The sequence below is a fragment of the Mauremys reevesii genome, linkage group 3 (genome assembly GCF_016161935.1).
Source record: "Mauremys reevesii isolate NIE-2019 linkage group 3, ASM1616193v1, whole genome shotgun sequence".
Classification (NCBI taxonomy): domain Eukaryota; kingdom Metazoa; phylum Chordata; order Testudines; family Geoemydidae; genus Mauremys; species Mauremys reevesii.
This window is the reverse complement of record NC_052625.1, coordinates 42277204-42295189: the sequence shown is the minus strand read 5'-3', so window position 1 is coordinate 42295189 and position 17986 is coordinate 42277204. Positions and strand designations below refer to the sequence as shown.

The 17986-nt window shown below is 46.2% G+C and overlaps 1 long non-coding RNA gene across 5 annotated transcripts in view; it reads right to left on the bottom strand.

Moving 5' to 3' along the window:
• Positions 1-17986, bottom strand: part of LOC120400753 — a 47032-nt gene that overhangs the window by 10975 nt on the left and 18071 nt on the right. For all 5 annotated transcript variants that reach the window (XR_005596042.1, XR_005596045.1, XR_005596043.1 and 2 more), the window contains one exon: positions 484-565. This is a non-coding gene — a long non-coding RNA (uncharacterized LOC120400753). The remainder of the gene's footprint in view (positions 1-483; positions 566-17986) is intronic.

Genomic DNA, 17986 nt, shown 5'->3' with positions numbered 1-17986 from the left:
TATTATTATAGTAAGTTGGTTCAAGTGTAAGCTTAAAAAGGTTGCTGCTCAATCCAGGATGAAACCCCTACCTAGAGTTTAGTACAAATTTAAGCTTACAGTATGGATCCCTGAGGGTATCCTATTGTCAAGGAGGGGAACTGTTGAGGGCATTTAGCCATATTTGTTTTTACTTTGTTGTTTGCCCTCCATGTTTGTCTCCTTCTCCTCCAATTAGTTTGGCGCCCTTTCTATAGTATGATTTTTCTAATTGGTTGCCATGTAGGCTTAACTTACCTGGTAACCCTCAAAGGCAGGAAAAGATCACCTGATCTCAGGCTGATCTGCCCAGAGATAGCCAGGCTATTTAAGAGGAAGTCACCCTCCCCTCAGGGCTATCTGTCCTAGAGGCAGCCCATGTTCGTTCGGTTTGCGCAGTCTGAGAGAGGCAAGAGGACCATCAAGGCCAAGGAAAGCAGGAGATCACCATCATCTGTATCTTACATGGTTCAGCTCCATCTTCCAAAAGGATCCGAGTTCCTCCTGTGCTTCCACTTCATGTGGCATCACAGTAGAAGGTCCGGATCTGGAGAGAGACAGAAGCAAACCTTAAAACAGCACGCCATATCACCTAGGTCCTGTCCTTCAGAATAGTAATGTTGACTCTTGTTGTTTGTATGCCCATAGTTTTGTGACCGGGGGTTGTGGGATCTGGGCTTTAGGCCCATCAGGGGTAAACCACCGAGTTATTTTATTCTGTTTATCTTGCTTCCCTTCTTAATAAACCACTTACTTGTTTACACCTTTATCATCATCATCTCCTTTTTTTTTTTTAAAGTCAAAGTGACCCCAGATGATAGATACCGGTGGGGTAAAGAATCTACCTAAATGGGTGGGGTCCTGCTATATAATACATTTTGAACTGTTATAGGCCCACTTGTCCTGTCATCACAAAAAGTTGTGAAACAGGGTCAGGGTTTGGCTTGCCCTCACCCAACAATTAGGGAGTGAGGCTTCAAGAGAGATACCTCTATAGTTATACAAAGAGGATTGTGTGCTTCAAAAGCCCTGCCATAAATTTGCAGAGGAAGGAAGCAGCAGAAGTGGAAGGGTATTTCCAGATCCCCCCTCCCCTGACAGCACAGCTCCCTTAGCCATGTTGTAATTGGAACATTGCCATTGTCAAGCATCTCCTCTCTCAAAGAGCTTTCTAATGTGCAGGGAGGGAGGTTTATAGCATCAGATTGCTCTTGATAGAGGTGTGGGCCACCTACTGGTCTGGCACCATTTCCTGTTCCCTGAATCCATACTGGGCCTTCAAGGGAAGAGGATGATGTTATTTCAGATCATTTGTGTGGGCTGTTCTGTGCATAATGGCCAATTTTAGTTAGTATCTGTGCAGTTTATGGCTCATAGAGGGGGCCTAGGTTATATCCATTTAAGAATTACATGAATTAAAGGGACACTCACACCTTTAACAGAGATAAACAAACTAACACCAGATACCACACTACTCAAGTAAGTGGATATTATGAACTTGAAATTGTATCAGTGTTGTACTGGGTCAAGTCAGCACCATACAAAAGTCAATGGAACAATTAGCAACATCAGTAAAGACATTAAACCAAATCCTGGTTCTATTGAAGTCAATGGCAAAACTCCCATTGACTTTAGCTGGAGCGGGATCTGGCCCTCAGTGCAAAGTAACACTAACAGACTGCAATGATCAACCTGGGGAAGGTAGAAGGTAATTTCGTATCACCTTATATTAAGTTTTCAAGCAGTCTAATTAAGAGTGTGGAATCGCATGTGGCTAAGAGTCCCTCCAAATCTTGTAATGTGCTGACTTCTTGTGTACAATATTTCTCAGTAGTGGCCCTCCCACAAAGAGACCTAGTGTTATTAGCAACTAAAACTGATTTATTTTATTTCATAGATAAGATGAATAGATGGCTGCCTCTTAGGAACTGAAGGACCTGGGTTGTAGTCCTGACTCCCTAAGTTTGCGTGTGTCATTTGTATAGTAATTGTCTTTCCTCCTGCCTTGCATGGCTCAGTGTTAGTATTTCATCTGTGTGAGCATTGAAATGGAATAAATAAAGTGGCATTTCAGGCATCCTGCTTTATTGGAGGAATTCTTTCTCACAACATGTATGCTACACTACCTACTCTATACATTTTTAATATTAGTGGTGACATTTTTCAGCCTATCCATCTCCTATATGCAATGCCTCACACTACTTTCGAAATGGATTCTGTTCTTTACCTTCTTTCTTCTTTTAATAGGATTTATGGATTGCAAGAAGAGTGCAAAATCCTTTCTGAGTGCTTTTCAAACAACAGTTTTACAACTTGCCTTGTATATCAGTGGACTGCATGTAGACTGTGTATTCCAGATTTCCTGTTTGCTTTCCACTTTTCTATAATTTCCAGCTCCGATAATTTTTCCTAATTCTCTGTACTTTCACTTTACTATTATTTTACACACATGCAAAATATAATTGTATTCTAGGCCTAAATTCCAAGTCTGAACTGTTTCCACATAAACTGCATAAGGAAAATACTTTACTTTTTCTTTTTAAACTAATCACAATATCTACTCTTCTACTATGGAGACTCTAATTTTAGGTTAACGGAAATCCCATATGATAATTGCATAGCCATTTTTAGAGCATTATCTAATCTGCACATATATTTTCTGATCTTCCACCTCATTTTTCCTTGTATTTGTTAGGACTTGTATTGTGCCTCTTAATTTTTTCACCACCGCCAAACACAGTTGCCAACTTTCACACAGTAAATAAGCACCCCGACTTTCACAATAAGCCAAAAATCAAGCTAATCCCATTTCAAAACAAGGCTAAAACAAGCCAATCCCTAAGAACTCCAACACTCTATGTGACTAGATCCCTCCTGGCGTGCAGTCTGGGACTGTGGTGGGCCTGCTGTGCACCCCTGACTCTCTCCCCACCCCTGCTTGCCCCCCACTTGGCTTCTGTCTAATGGGAGCCAATCAAAAAAAAAAAAGAAGCAACAAGCTGCAACAAGCTATTAAGCCAAAAACAAGCCCAGTTTCTGCATTTTTTTTTGTGGGTTTGGCATATCTACCACCAAACGGCCTGACTATGCATTTCAGCTGTTGCAATGTCCATCTCTGCAAAACATTGTCTTTTATAGACTAGTCAAGTTTTAGATACTACTTTTATTTTGCATTACTGTTTAAGAAAGATTCTGAAAGTTTTGCAGTCTTTGCGTAGTAAAAATATCTAAACAAATACTTTGCCTCAGTATTTAATGAGGCTAATGAGGAGCTTAGGGATAATGGTAGGATGACAAATAGGAATAAGGATATGGAGGTAGATATTACCACATCCGAGGTAGAAGCCAAACTCGAACAGCTTAATGAGACTAAATCAGGGGGCCCAGATAATCTTCATCCAAGAATATTAAAGGAACTGGCACATGAAATTGCAAGCCCATTAGCAAGAATTTTTAATGAATCTGTAAACTCAGGGGTTGTACGACTGGAGAATTGCTAACATAGTTCCTATCTTTAAGAAAGGGAAAAAAAGTGATCCAGGCAACTACAGGCCTGTCAGTTTGACATCTGTAGTATGCAAGGTCTTGGAAAAAATGTCGAAGGAAAAAGTAGTCAAGGACATTGAGGTCAATGGTAATTGGGACAAAATACAACACGGTTTTACAGAAGGTAGATCGTGCCAAACCAACCTGATCTCCTTCTGTGAGAAGGTAACAGATTTTTTAGACAAAGGAAATGCAGTGGATCTAATTTACCTCGATTTCAGTAAGGCATTTGATACGGTTCCACATGGGGAATTATTAGCTAAATTGGAAAAGATGAGGATCAATATGAAAACTGAAAGGTGGTTAAGGAACTGGTTAAAGGGGAGACTACAATGGGTTGTACTGAAAGGTGAACTGTCATGCTGGAGGGAGGTTATTAGCGGAGTTCCTCAGGGATCGGTTTTGGGACCAATCTTATTTAATTTTTTTATTACTGACCTTGGCACAAAAAGTGGGAATGTGCTAATAAAGTTTGCGGATGACACAAAGCTGGGAGGTATTGCCAATACAGAGAAGGACCGGGATATCATACAGGAAGATCTAGATGACCTTGTAAACTGGAGTAATAGTAATAGGATTAAATTTAATAGTGAAAAGTGCAAGGTCATGCGTTTAGGGATTAATAACAAGAACTATTGTTATAAGCTGGGGAGGCATCAGTTGGAAATAACAGAGGAGGAGAAGGACCTCAGAGTATTGGTTGATCACAGGATGACTATGAGCTGCCAATGTGATATGGCTGTGAAAAAAGCTAATGCGGTCTTGGGATGCATCAGGCGAGGTATTTCCAGTAGAGATAAAGAGGTGTTAGTACCGTTATACAAGGCACTGGTGAGACTCCATCTGGAATACTGTGTGCAGTTCTGGTCTCCCATGTTTAAGAAGGATGAATTCAAACTGGAACAGGTTCAGAGAAGGGCTAGTAGGATGATCCGAGGAATGGAAAACCTGTCATATGAAAGGAGACTCAAAGAGCTTGGCTTGTTTAGCCTAACCAAAAGAAGGCTATGGGGAGATATGATTGCTCTCTATAAATATATCAGAGGAATAAATATCAGGGAGGGAGAGGAATTATTTAAGCTCAGTACCAATGTGGACACAAGAACAAATGGATATAAACTGACTGTCAGGAAGTTTAGACTTGAAATTAGACGAAGGTTTCTAACCATCAGAGGAGTAAAGTTCTAGAACAGCCTTCCAACGGGAGTGGTGGGGGCAAAAGACATATCTGGCTTCAAGACTAAGCTTGATAAGTTTTTGGAGGGGATGGTATAATAGGATAATCTAATTTTGGCAATTAATTTGTCTTTGACTACTATTGGTAAATATGCCCAATGGTTTGTGATGGGATGTTAGATGGGGTGGGATCTGAGTTACTACAGAGAATTCTTTCCTGGGTGTCTGGCTGGTGAGTCTTGCCCACATGCTCAGGGTTTAGCTGATCATCGTATTTGGGGTCGGGAAGGAATTTTCCTTCAGGGCAGATTGGCAGAAGCCCTGGGGGGTTTTCGCCTTCCTTTGCAGCGTGGGGCATAGGTCACTTGCTGGAAGGTTCTCTGCACCTTAAAGTCTTTAAACCATGATTTGAGGACTTCAGTGGCTCAGACACAGGTTTGATACAGGAGTGGGTGGGTGAGATTCTGTGGCCTGCATTGTGCAGGAGGTCAGACTAGATGATCATAATGGTCCCTTCTGACCTTAAAGTCTATGATTCTATGATAGTGTAAGAACAAGAACAAGCATCCCAAACTTACAGACAACTTAGTAAGGGTGAGATTTGACTCCCACCTTTTTGGGTCAGTGAATCTGACCCCATTTCTGATCTACATATAGCCTAAACATTATGCTAATATTATTTTTAATATAGCCAAATATTAAGAGTTAACATAACACTTCTCCCACTCCACCCCTTCGCTGATTCAACTTACTTATAATATTCTTACAAACTAACTGGGGCTCCAACTCATGTCTTCAGCATGAAGGTTAATTTATTTAAGGCTAAATCAGGCCCCCTCTTTCACAGATGCAAAAAGGCCCTGCTGGAACTGGTGCATTTCTGCTACACAATAGGGGGCTCAATATGCTCAGTGTGGGTCTGGGAGGGATCCTCTCATCCTATCCCCCATTCCCACCCCAGTGGCTGGAGTAGCCTCCACAAAGGCTTTACAGAACTGGAATTAATTTGCAAACTGGACACCATCAAATTAGGCCTGAATAAAGACTGGGAGTGGTTGGGTCATTACAAAACCTAATTTCCCCCATACTAATTTCCCCCTACTGTTACTCACACCTTCTTGTCAGCTGTTTGAAATGGGCCACTCTCATTACCACTACAAAAGTGATTTTTTCCTCCCTTGATAGCCTAATTGAATTGTCTCGTTAGACTGACCTCCCACTTGGTAAGGCAACTCCCATCTTTTCAAGTGCTGTGTATTTATACCTGCTACTGTATTTTCCACTCCATGCATCAGATGAAGTGGGTTCTGGCCCACGAAAGCTTATGCCCAAATAGAGATTTGGTTGTGGAAAGCAAAATATATCAATAAGTGGGGATTGTCCCTCAGTAATTGAGAATTAGGTTGGTTGTCCATTTAGAAAATACAATCCTTGAGGAAAATATTTGTTACTTTCCTGATCACGCTTCTCATCGGTACTCCAGCTCATCCCTCCTGGTATTGCCAATGTCCAGTGATGTGTTCTACGTAGAGTCCTTCGACCACCTGATGGCATCCGACACCAAGAGTTGCCACATCAGCCAAGCGTAATGTTCACCGATTCCACGTTCTCTCAGCACTTGCTCATTACTGGGGTCCCATGCGCATAAGGCTTCAATGATCAGTGCATGAGTCTGGACCTGGTAACCCTTAGCTCTTAAGTTTTCAGCCAGAGGGGCATATTTCTCCACCTTTCGAGCTCGGGCAACGTGGAAGGCCTGGGTCCTGTTCTCAAGAACTGTGATGTCCACTAGGTCGGCACTGTGACGTCCATCACAAGGTCAGCTCCGACACTGCTGTCCTGGGCAGCACAATATCAGGAGGAGGTGAGCAGCCCTCAGTGGTGAAAGAACAGGTTAAGGACTATTTAGAAAAGCTGGACATGCACAAGTCCATGGGTCCAGATCTAATGCAGCCGAGGGTGCTGAGGAAATTGGCTGATGTGATTGCAGAGCCATTGGCCATTATCTTTGAAAACTCGTGGCAATTGTGGGAGGTCCTGGACGACTGGAAAAAGGCAAGCATAGTGCCCATCTTTAAAAAACGGAAGAAAGAGAACCCGGGAACTACAGACCGGTCAGCCTCACCTCAGTCCCTGGAAAAATCATGGAGCAGGTCCTCAAAGAAACCATTTTGAAGCACTTGGAGGAGAGGAAGGTGATCAGGAACAGTCAACATGGATTCACCAAGGGCAAGTCATGCCTGACCAACCTGATTGCCTTCTATGATGAGATAACTGGCTCTGTGGATATGGAGAAAGCAGTGGACGTGATATATCTTGACTTTAGCAAAGCTTTTGATACGGTCTCCCACAGTATTCTTGCCAGCAAGTTAAAGAAGTATGCATTGGATGAATGGACTATAAGGTGGATAGAAAGCTGGTTAGATTGTCGGGCTCAATGGGTAGTGATCAATGGCTTGATATCTAGTTGGCAGAGTACCCCAGGGGTCAGTCCTGGGGCCGGTTTTGTTCTACATCTTTATTAATGATCTGGATGATGGGGGTGGATTGCACCCTCAGTAAGTTCACAGATGACACAAAGCTAGGGGGAGAGGTAGATAAGTTGGAGGGTAGGGATAGGGTCCAAAGTGACCTAGACAAATTGGAGGATTGAGCCAAAAGAAATCTGATGAGGTTCAACAGGGACAAGTGCAGAGTCCTGCACTTAGGATGGAAGAATCCCATGCACCGCTACAGGCTGGGGATCGACTGGCTAAGCAGCAGTTCTGCAGAAAAGGACCTGGGGATTACAGTGGATGAGCGGCTAGATATGAGTCATCAGTGTGCCCTTGTTGCCAAGAAGGCTAATGGCATATTGGGCTGCATTAGTAGGAGCATTGCCAGCAGATCAAGGGAAGTGATTATTCTTCTTTATTCAGCACTGGTGAGGCCACATCTGGATTATTGCATACCTCTATCCTTAGAGGTTTTTAAGGCCTGGCTTGACAAAGCCCTGGCTGGGATGAATTAGTTGGTGTTGGTCCTGCTTTGAGCAGGGGGTTGGACTAGATGACCTCCTGAGGCCTCTTCCAACCCTAATCTTCAATGATTCTATGATCTTTTTCTGGTCCTAGTTGGTGATGACGATGTCCGGTCACAGTTGACTGTTGATTCTGGGGATGGCAGAGTTTTCGGCAACCTTTCCCACGGATGGCAGGATGGCTCTGGCCAGGCAATCTTGGATGGTGTTGTGTCGTAGCTGCCAAGCTCTCCAATGAGGCTTGCAGCTATATGGATCTTAACCAGAAGGCCAAGAAGAATTAAACTTTACATGTATTAACCACTGCAGATGGAACATAACAAGGAGTTCTTTAATTCACAATCTATATTTTTATGCAAACACATCACAGTTGTATATCATGTAATCTGTACTGGGGCAATGAGAGGGGAGAACTCTAGGGGAATAGCACACCCTTTTAACAGAGGTGTGGGAGTTGTGCTCCTTTGCTGTCCCTGGATAGACCCCCCAGTTTAAAAAAGTACTAATCCTCCAGGTCCAACAATGGGAAATAGAGCTTGTCACCTCTAGACTGCTAGCCTGAAGCCAGCCCAGACTGATACTAACTACAAACTTCTACCATCAGAAGGCAGTCAAGTGGTCTCCAGGAAGGTTTTAGAGTTATCAGTGCCATTTCCTGTTGACACATGGGCAGATCACAAAATCCACCTTTACAACTGGAAACCTTGAAGCAGAGAGGCCAGAAAATGGACCCATTGAGGTGGTCCCTCCACATCTAGTCTGAAGCACATAGATTAGGTAAAAGCTTCCCGTCACTGCCCATTCTGTGGATAGAGGACTTCTGTTTCCAGGGCAAGCAGTCTGGCAGCTTTCACAAGCTCTTCATTCACAAATAGATAAAGGAAGAGACTGAACTAAGTTAGCCAATATTCTCCCATTCTGATTAAATAGTGCTACTCGTCTTCACAATACCTGAAGGACACACATAATCAGATCTGGTAGCTGAAGCCTCCAAATACCCTTTGCTTTTCTTTTTGTGGGATTACTTGCACATTTATGGGATACTAAAGTCTGCAGAAAGAGGAAGAAATTGGATTTTTTGCTTATTCAGAAGCTAAAAAAACTTAGAAATCTTGAAAAATTTCTGGAAGGAGTTTGAAGAGCTCTTGCAGCCTTTCCTGTTTAGAGGTCTTGATCTTATTAGTTGCCAGGAAAGATTTATGATAGCTTTCTGTAAATTCTGAGGGGGGGAAATGACTATTGGCCTGACAAGGACTTCTTCTACTGGTAACTGAATTAATTACTTTTGTAGCTCAATAGATTCAGAATTAATAGAAGATTAAATAAAGCTGTTAAACCTGCTTTGCAAACAGGGGTGTTGACTTTTCATTTACGCAAGGATGATTCAAGCTAGAAGTTGCCCCCATGGATAATAAAGGAGATGGCTGGGGGGAAAAAAGGAAACAAGTTAAAGTGAAATGAGTTACTTTCTAAAAAGTTTTATATATATGCTATTGGCATTGCTGTAAAAGATAACACAAGGAATGAACTAAAAATCTTGGCTCAGTTTATATCAATGATCATAAATCTTAACCTCAGCAACTTCATGCTAGTCTGGGAACACTGGACAAGCAAAAAAAGTTTACTTCAGAGTCAAGTGAATCTTCTAATTCCTGTCTGTAAGGTGGTCGCAGCTGTCCCTCCGTCCGACTGGGAGGAGGCCATGCCCCCTCTCTACAAGTCCTTTGGAAGAGTACAGTTCGGGGGGGAATTAGCATTGGGGTCTCCGCCATTCAGCAGGGTAACCCAGTACTGAGTTTGGGGGCCCTGGTTGTCCAACCATACTGGGCATCATACAGTTAGAGCAACAGTGTTCGTAAGCCCCGTCCCACCCGCAGGGTGAGGCCGCAAGCAGTTAGGTGGTCCTGGCCAGTAATGAATCTTTTAGCCCAGGCCCTCAAACAGGGCAGGCAGCAAAGTCAGGAAGATCTGACCTGTACTCAGGACAGAGCACTAATGAGTCTCTAACCCTAGCCCCTCAAACAGGGCAGGGCAGCAAACTGTCAGGGGTCCTGGCTCTGGCAGACTGCCAACAAATACAGGCCTTATGGCTGGTGGTGGGGAGGCTTCCACCCCAGGGGTGGAATGGCAGGGGGATGCAGGCCCACCCAACATCACTGCATCCCAGCCCAGGGCCCTAACAGTGGCAGAGTGGTCTGCCACTGGGTTAGTGGGGAAATCCAGCCGCAACACGCTGACTGGCTATCAGTCAGCAACACAATCAAACTATATTTGGCTTCCCTGGGCTACTTCCTACACTCCCATTCGAGGGGGTTACCTGGGTTCCCGTGTCATCATCAGTCTCGCTGGTGCAAACATCTAACAGAAGTCCCAGCAACTCCTCGATGTCTCCAGCGACCAGCAGCTCTGGCAGTCCCACCAGTTCTTGGGCGCTGCTGTGGTTGCTGTCGGGTCCAAGCTCCAGCAGCAGGTGAGAGATGTCCTTCTCCTCCAGTGGCTCCTCTCCAACTGAGCTGGAGGGCCGGCCTTTCATACTTCTGGTTCCTGTCCTGCCCCTCTGCTTCCAGCAGGGTGGGCATGGGTGTCCCACCTCTGCCTATTCGGTGGGGGGGGGCTCGCAGCTGTCCCTCTGTCCTTCTCCGAGGGAGGCCATGCCCCCTCGCTACACTGTCCCTAGCTGTCACTGGTAAAAGTAAGTGGCAGGAACCCCAGTTGTAAACATTGATGTGCTGCCAATGTTTCAGCAAGGGTATCCCACACTTCAGCTCGTAATAAACCTTGTGTGAAAGGGGTTCATGTGTTTGCAGACAGGAACGGTGAGGGACAAAAGGATCTATTAATTTGGTCTCCCATTTACACATAAATGCTCTTTAGTAGCCATAACCAAGGAGGGAGGCACCATCAGTCATCAAACAACTTTAAGGGTCATATCAAGTCTAAATTTTGTGCAAATGCCCAAGGGAATGGGAACAAGGAGCCTTCTTCCCCTCCCTGAATTACAGTCCCTGAGTTCTTCTAACTCATCTTGTTGAAAAAGTGGCAGAAATTGCTTCCCATGTGGTGGATCAGGGATATGTGCCACCAATCCTGCAGATGTCCTAAAACCTGGAGAGAAATTCTCCATATCTCCCAGGGCATTCCTGGAGGTTAGACCATTTCTACAGAGTCCAGGGCCTCACTCCAGCAAAGTATTTAAATGCAAGCTTAGCTTTCAGCATGAAGTGCCACTGACTTCAAAAATGTATTTCATTGCTTTCCTAGCTTAGGGTACGTCTACACTACGGGACTATTCCGAATTTGCATAAACCGGTTTTGTAAAACAGATTTTATAAAATCGAGTGCGCGCGGCCACACTAAACACATTAAATCGGTGGTGTGCGTCCATGGTCCGAGGCTAGCGTCGATTTCTGGAGCGTTGCACTGTGGGTAGCTATTCCCTAGCTATCCCATAGTTCCCGCAGCCTCCCCCGCCCCTTGGAACTTCCGGGTTGAGATCCCAGTGCCTGATGGGGCAAAAATCATTGTCGCGGGTGGTTCTGGGTAAATGTCGTCAGTCACTCCTTCGTCTGGGAAAGCAACGGCAGACAAGCATTTCGCGCCTTTTTTCCCTGGATTGCCCTGGCAGATGCCATAGCATGGCAATCATGGAGCTTGTTTTGCCGTTTGTGACTCTCACCGTATGTGTACTAGATGCCGCTCACAGAGGCGATTCAGCAGCGCTACACAGAAGCATGCTTTTGCTTTTGCATGACAGCAGAGATGGTTACTAGCCATATTGCACCATCCAAACCCTTCCATAAATTGGAACTGAGGATGATCATGGCTACCAGTCCTTTTTAACATTTGCAGCGAGTGCCCCTGGGCAATCAGCCAGGCGCAACAGCCAAGAGTGGTTACTAGCCATATTGTACCTTCCATCGTTTTGTACCATTGGCTGCTGTCATAAGTGCCCCTGGCCGATCAGCCAGGGGCGCAAAAGCAAAAATTGGGAATGACTCCCTGAGTCAATCCCTCCTTTTTGGTATCTAAAAATAGAATCTGTGCTGCCTAATATAGGCAAGTGTGCTAGAGAACCACCTGCTCTGTGTCAGAGCCCGCAGAAATTATCTGTATGCTATTCACAGGGGGTGCTCCTGTAACAACCCCACCTGTTGATTCCGTTCTTCCCCCAGCCTTTCTTGGCTACCGTAGCATTGTCCCCCCACTTGTGTGATGAATTAATAAAGAATGCAGGAATAAGACACACTGACTTGTTAGTGAGAAATGAGTGGAAGGCAGCCTCCAGCTGCTATGATAGTCCAGACAGGACATTAAGCAGTGTGTAGGAGAGAAGCCCAGCATCCCACTGCTAGTCCAGGGGCAACTGAATCTTTCTTTACACATGAAGGGTGGGGCTGATGGAGCTCAGCCCCCTGTTGCTATGATGAGGATGGTTACCAGCCATATTGCACCATCCATCCACCAGAAAAAATTAGGGCCAATAGGCTGATGACGAGGACGGTTACCAGTCCTTTTGTCCCATCAGCTGAAGCTGATCATGAGGATAGATTTCCATCATTTTGCACGATCAGCTTATGCTGATGATGAGGATGGATTTCCATCTTTTGTACCATCAGCCGCCCATGACGGGGAGCAAGGAGGTTGGTGTTGAGTGCTGCACTATCGCGTCTATCTGCAGCATTCAGTAAAGATAGGGTGACATGTAAAAGAGTCAGAGGATTCTTTTACCTTTCGCTTCTGGGGGTGGGTGGGGTGGGTGAGTAGATTGCCAAGCGATGCCCTGACCCGCGGGCACTGTGTTTGACCCTAGAAGCATTTGGAGCTCAGCCAAGAATGCAAATAATTTTAGGAGGCTGCAGGAACTGTGGATAGCTTCAGTCCTCCAGTCCATGCGCATCCATTTGATTCTTTGGCTTTCCGTTACGCTTGTCACGCTGCAGTGCGCTGAGTCCCTGCTATGGCGTCTGTCTGGAGATTTTTAAAAAAGGATTCTAACGGAGCGCTGATAGAACGGATAGAACGGATTTGCCTGCCCTTACAGCAATCACATCCGCATGGTCCATGCGGAGCTCTTTTTATTTTGATTTCGGACTGCATCGCCACCCGTGCTGATCGGAGCTCCACGCTGGGCAAACAGGAAATATTCAAAAGTTCGCGGGGCTTTTCCTGTTTACCTGACCACTGCATCCGAGTTCAGATTGCGGTCCAGAGCGGTCACTGGTGCACTGTGGGATAGCTCCCGGAGGCCAATACCGTCGATCAGCGTCCACACTAACCCTAATCCGATATGTTAATACCGATACTAGCGTTACTCCTCTCGTTAGGGAGGAGTACAGAAACCGGTTTAAAGAGCCATTAAAATCGATATAAGGTGCCTGCTAGTGTGGACGGTTTCGGCGTTAAATCGGTTTTACGCTCCTAAAACCGATTTAAACGCCTAGTGTAGACCAGGCCTCAGGGACAAAGTGCCTTAGTGCTACTTCTTTAAAGCCTCTCACCTTTCACAGCAGCACAGCTCCCTCAGCAACAAGAAAACTTTAAAAAAAAATAGTATTATTGAATTGTTTGCCTGACAAATTTCCTCAGGGCAATTTTAAAAAGTTCTAAAATGTTTAATATGGGTCAGATTGAATTAAAACAACATGTCTGAAGCATACAAAGTTTTCAGCATATTGAATATTCTTATAGCCACTGGTATGATATGGCCAATAATAATCAATAGGAGGCGGGGCGGGAGGCATATTTCTTGTACTGAAAGTGACATGAGGAAAATCAGCTTTTGATGTAAGATGTTTAGGCATGACAGCCTCCCTTTTAAATGTGCCTTGTATGCTCCTCTTAGAGCCCTGAACATGGCTATTTTCCCCCACTTACACCTCCAGCCAGGGCTTAAATTCAGCTGGAGCTGTACAGAGTGGAGCTCAGGTAAATATTTTCAAACCTGTGGGGCTGAAGCTCTGAGCCCCGGTACCCCCTCGCCCCCTTCAGGACTGAAGCCCCACACCCCAGCACTACCCCACAGGGCTGAAGCCTCAAGCCTTGGTGTACTCCCATGGGACCGAAGCTCTGGTGACCCCTCCTGCTGGGCTAAAGCCCCAAGACCCTCCTCCCTGCAGCTCTGCCCCTAACCCCACCGCCCCACCACAGGGCAGAAGCTCTGAGCTCCTCCCTGCAGCCCAGCAACTGAAGCCTGGCGCCCCAAGTGCCCCTTCTAGGCCCTGGAGTTTTTATAGCATTTGGGGAGTGTGTGGGTGGGGGCTCTGGGAAATAATCTATGAGAATTTAAGTCCTGCCTCCAGCAATATCTAAATTACTGTTTTTCCAGGCACAAATCAATGGATGGGATAGGACTTCATTCAGGTTCAATCAATGTTGCCACTTAGCCCTGGTCTACACTACGAGTTTAGGTCAAATTTAGCAGCCTTAGATCGATTTAACCCTGCACCCGTCCACACGACAATGCCATTTTTGTTGACTTAAAGGGCGGTTAAAATCGATTTCTGTTCTCCTCCCCGACGAGGGGATTAGTGCTGAAATCAACATTGCCCGGGTCGAATTTGGGGTAGTGTGGACACAATTCGACAGTATTGGCTTCCGGGAGCTATCCCAGAGTGCTCCATTGTGACCGCTCCGGACAGCACTTTCAACTCAGACGCACTGGCCAGGTAAACAGGAAAAGCCCCGGGAACTTCTGAATTTCATTTCCTGTTTGGTCAGCGTGGCAAGCTGATCAGCACAGGTGACCATGCAGATCTCATCAGCAGAGGTGACCATGGAGTGCCAGAATTGCAAAAGAGCTCCTGCATGGACCGGGAGGTACTGGATCTGATTGCTGTATGGGGAGACGAATCCGTGCTATCCGAACTCCATTCCAAAAGATGAAATGCCAAAATATTTGAAAAAATCTCTAAGGGCATGAAGGACAGAGGCCATAACAGGGACCCGAAGCAGTGCCGTGTGAAACTTAAGGAGCTGAGGCAAGCCTATCAAAAAACAAGAGAGGCAAACAGCCACTCCGGGTCAGACCACCAGACATGCCACTTCTATAATGAGCTGCATGCAATTCTAGGAGGTGCCCCCACCACTACCTCACCCCTGTTCGTAGACTCCTGCAAGGGGGGAGTCTCACACAACAGGGATGAGGATTTGGGGGACGAGGATGATGATGAAGAGGAGGAGATTGAAGATAGTGCACAGCAAGCAAGCGGAGAAACCGTTCCCCCAACAGCCAGGAACTGTTTATCACCCTGAAGCCAATACCCTCCCAATCCTCCCAAGGCGGGTTCCTGGACCTTGAATGCGGAGAAGGGACCTCTGGATATTTATATAGATATTTATAGCAAATGATGAGAGGACCTGCGAGGTGGATTCATGAGAGCAGGAGAGCAGAGTTGCAGTGGAATCGGGCGCCCATGACAGCCAACATGGAGAAATTCGCTATCGATCGAAACAGGAGAGCAGAGTGGCAGTGGAAGCGGTGGTTGGAATGCCAGTTTTTCCAACTTATTGCTCCATCTGCAGCCAGAGCAGGAGAAGAGAGTGGCAGCAGAAGTGGTCATTCGATGACGACAGTTAGCAGTCCTACTGCACCGTCTGCTGAAAGCAATATGGCGCCCGCACGGAAAAAAGGTGCAAAACGATTGTCTGCCATTGCTTTCATGGAGGGAGGGGCGACTGATGACATGTACCCAAAACCATCTGCAACAATGTTTTTGCCCCATCAGGCAATGCGAGCTCAACCCAGAATTCCAATGGGCGTCAGAGACCGCAGGAACTGTGGGATAGCTATCCACAGTGCAACGCTCCGGAAGTCAACGCTAGCCATGGTACTGTGGACGTACTCCGCCGACATAATGCACTTAGTGGGGACACGCACAATTGACTGTATAAAATCGCTTTCTAAAAAATCGACTTCTATAAATTCGACCTAATTTCGTAGTGTAGACGACTGACAGCTCTCCACGTTAGCTGACCAGAGGGGTCACTGCTGAGCAACAATTTCAGAAAAGAGAGACAAGGTGAGGTTGGTAACATCTTTTATTGGACCAACTTCTGTTGGTGAGAGAGGGTATGTCTACACTGCCCACATTACAGCGCGGTCACAGCAGCACTGTGACATGGGCAGTGTAGTCACGCTTTATCACCTGGGGAGAACTCTCCCAGCGATAAAAAACAACAAATGAGCAGTAGTAGCTTTATCGCCAGGAGCGCAGCTCCTGGGGATAAAGTGCTGTCTATATTGGTGCTTTTCAGAGCTAAAACTTTTGTCGATCAGGGGTATGTTTTTTCACACCTCTGAACACTCAAGTTTTTGCACTGAAAGTGGCAATGTAGACACAGCCGATGATTTTGAGCTACACAGAGCTCTTCTTCAAGTCTGGGAAATGTAGTCAGTGTCACAGCTAAATACAAGGTAGAACAGATTGTTTAGCATAAGTAGTTAATACATATTTCAAGGGACCATTCGTAGCTAGTTAACACCTCTCCAATCATAGGGGGGGAAGGGGAGAGAAAAAAATCTGCAGAGGGGGTGGAGATTGTTAATGTGTTATAGATTGTCATAATAAGCCATAAATCCAGTATCAGAGGAGTAGCCGTGTTAGTCTGGATCTGTAAAAGCAGCAAAGAGTCCTGTGGCACCTTATAGACTAAGGCCTGGTCTACACTAGGACTTTAATTCGAATTTAGCAGCATTAATTCGAATTAACCGCGCACCCGTCCACACCAGGAAGCCATTTAATTCGACCTAGAGGGCTCTTTAGTTCGAATTCGGTACTCCACCCCGACGAGGGGAGTAGCGCTAAATTCGACATGGCTATGTCGAATTAGGCTAGGTGTGGATGCAAATCGAACTTAGTAGCTCCGGGAGCTATCCCACACTGCACCACTCTGTTGACGCTCTGGACAGCAGTCCGAGCTCGGATGCTCTGACCAGCCACACAGGAAAAGTCCCGGGAAAATTTGAATTCCTTTTCCTGTCTGGACAGTTAGAATCTCATTTCGTGGTTGGACATCGGGGCGAGCTCAGCAGCACCGGCAGCAATGCAGAGCTCTCCAGCAGAGGAGTTCATGTAATCTCTGAATAGAAAGAGGGCCCCAGCATAGACTGACCGGGAAGTCTTGGATCTGATCGGTGTGTGGGGCGAGGAGTCTGTGCTTTCGGAGCTGCGCTCCAAAAAACGGAATGCAAAGACCTACAAGAAGGTCTCCAAAGCCATGAGAGACAGAGGATACAGCCGGGATGCAACGCAGCGCCGCGTGAAAATCAAGGACCCCAGACAAGGCTACCAAAAAATCAAAGCGGCAAACGGATGCTATGGAGCCTGCCACCACTGCCCCACCAGTGACCATGGACTCTGACTATGGGACAGTGTCGACGGCCAGTTCCTCGGCGATGTTCGCGGACGGGGAAGATGAGGAAGGGTTTGTGGAGGACGAGGCAGGCGACAGCGCTTACAACGCTGGTTTCCCTGACAGCCAGGATCTCTTCCTCACCCTCACGGAGAGCCCCTACCAACCCTCCCCGGCCGTTAAACCGGACCCTGAATCAGGGGAAGGAGCAGTCGGTAAGTGCTTTAAACATGTAAACTTTTATTCTTAATATAACAGGAATCTGAAGTATGTGAAAAGGAGGTCTCTATATATATGGGGATAAATCAGAAATCCTCCTGGGAGATCTCCACGAAGCTCTCCTAGAGGTAATCGAAAAGCCTCCGCAGGAGGTTCCTGGGGAGAGCTGCTCTATTGGGTGCTCCGTGGTAGCACACCTTTCCGTGCCAGGCTTTCATGAGGTACTCAGGGAGCATTGCCTCCCCGAGCACGGCTGCATAGGCCCCTGGTTTGTGCTAGCTTTCACGCAGCATGCGCTCTCTATCTCCTTCAGTGACCCTCCTCAGGGCGATCTCACTTGGCGACTCCTGCATCTAATTAGGAAAATTACCGTAATGTTACGCCCGGTCCAAAGTATTTTAAAAAAATCTCCGGACAGACGGCGTAGCAGAGAGTCAGCACGCTGCTGCGTGACAAGCGTAATGGGAAGCCAAAGAATCAAATGGACACTCATGGAGGGAGTGGGGGGAATGAGGACGCAAGCTATCCCACAGTTCCCGCTGTGTCCGAAAATCATTTGCATTCTTGGCTGAGCTTCAAATGCTTCTAGGGTCAAACACAGGGTCTGCGGTGGTTCAGGGCATAGCTCGTCAATGTACAGTCCCCCCACCCCCAGAA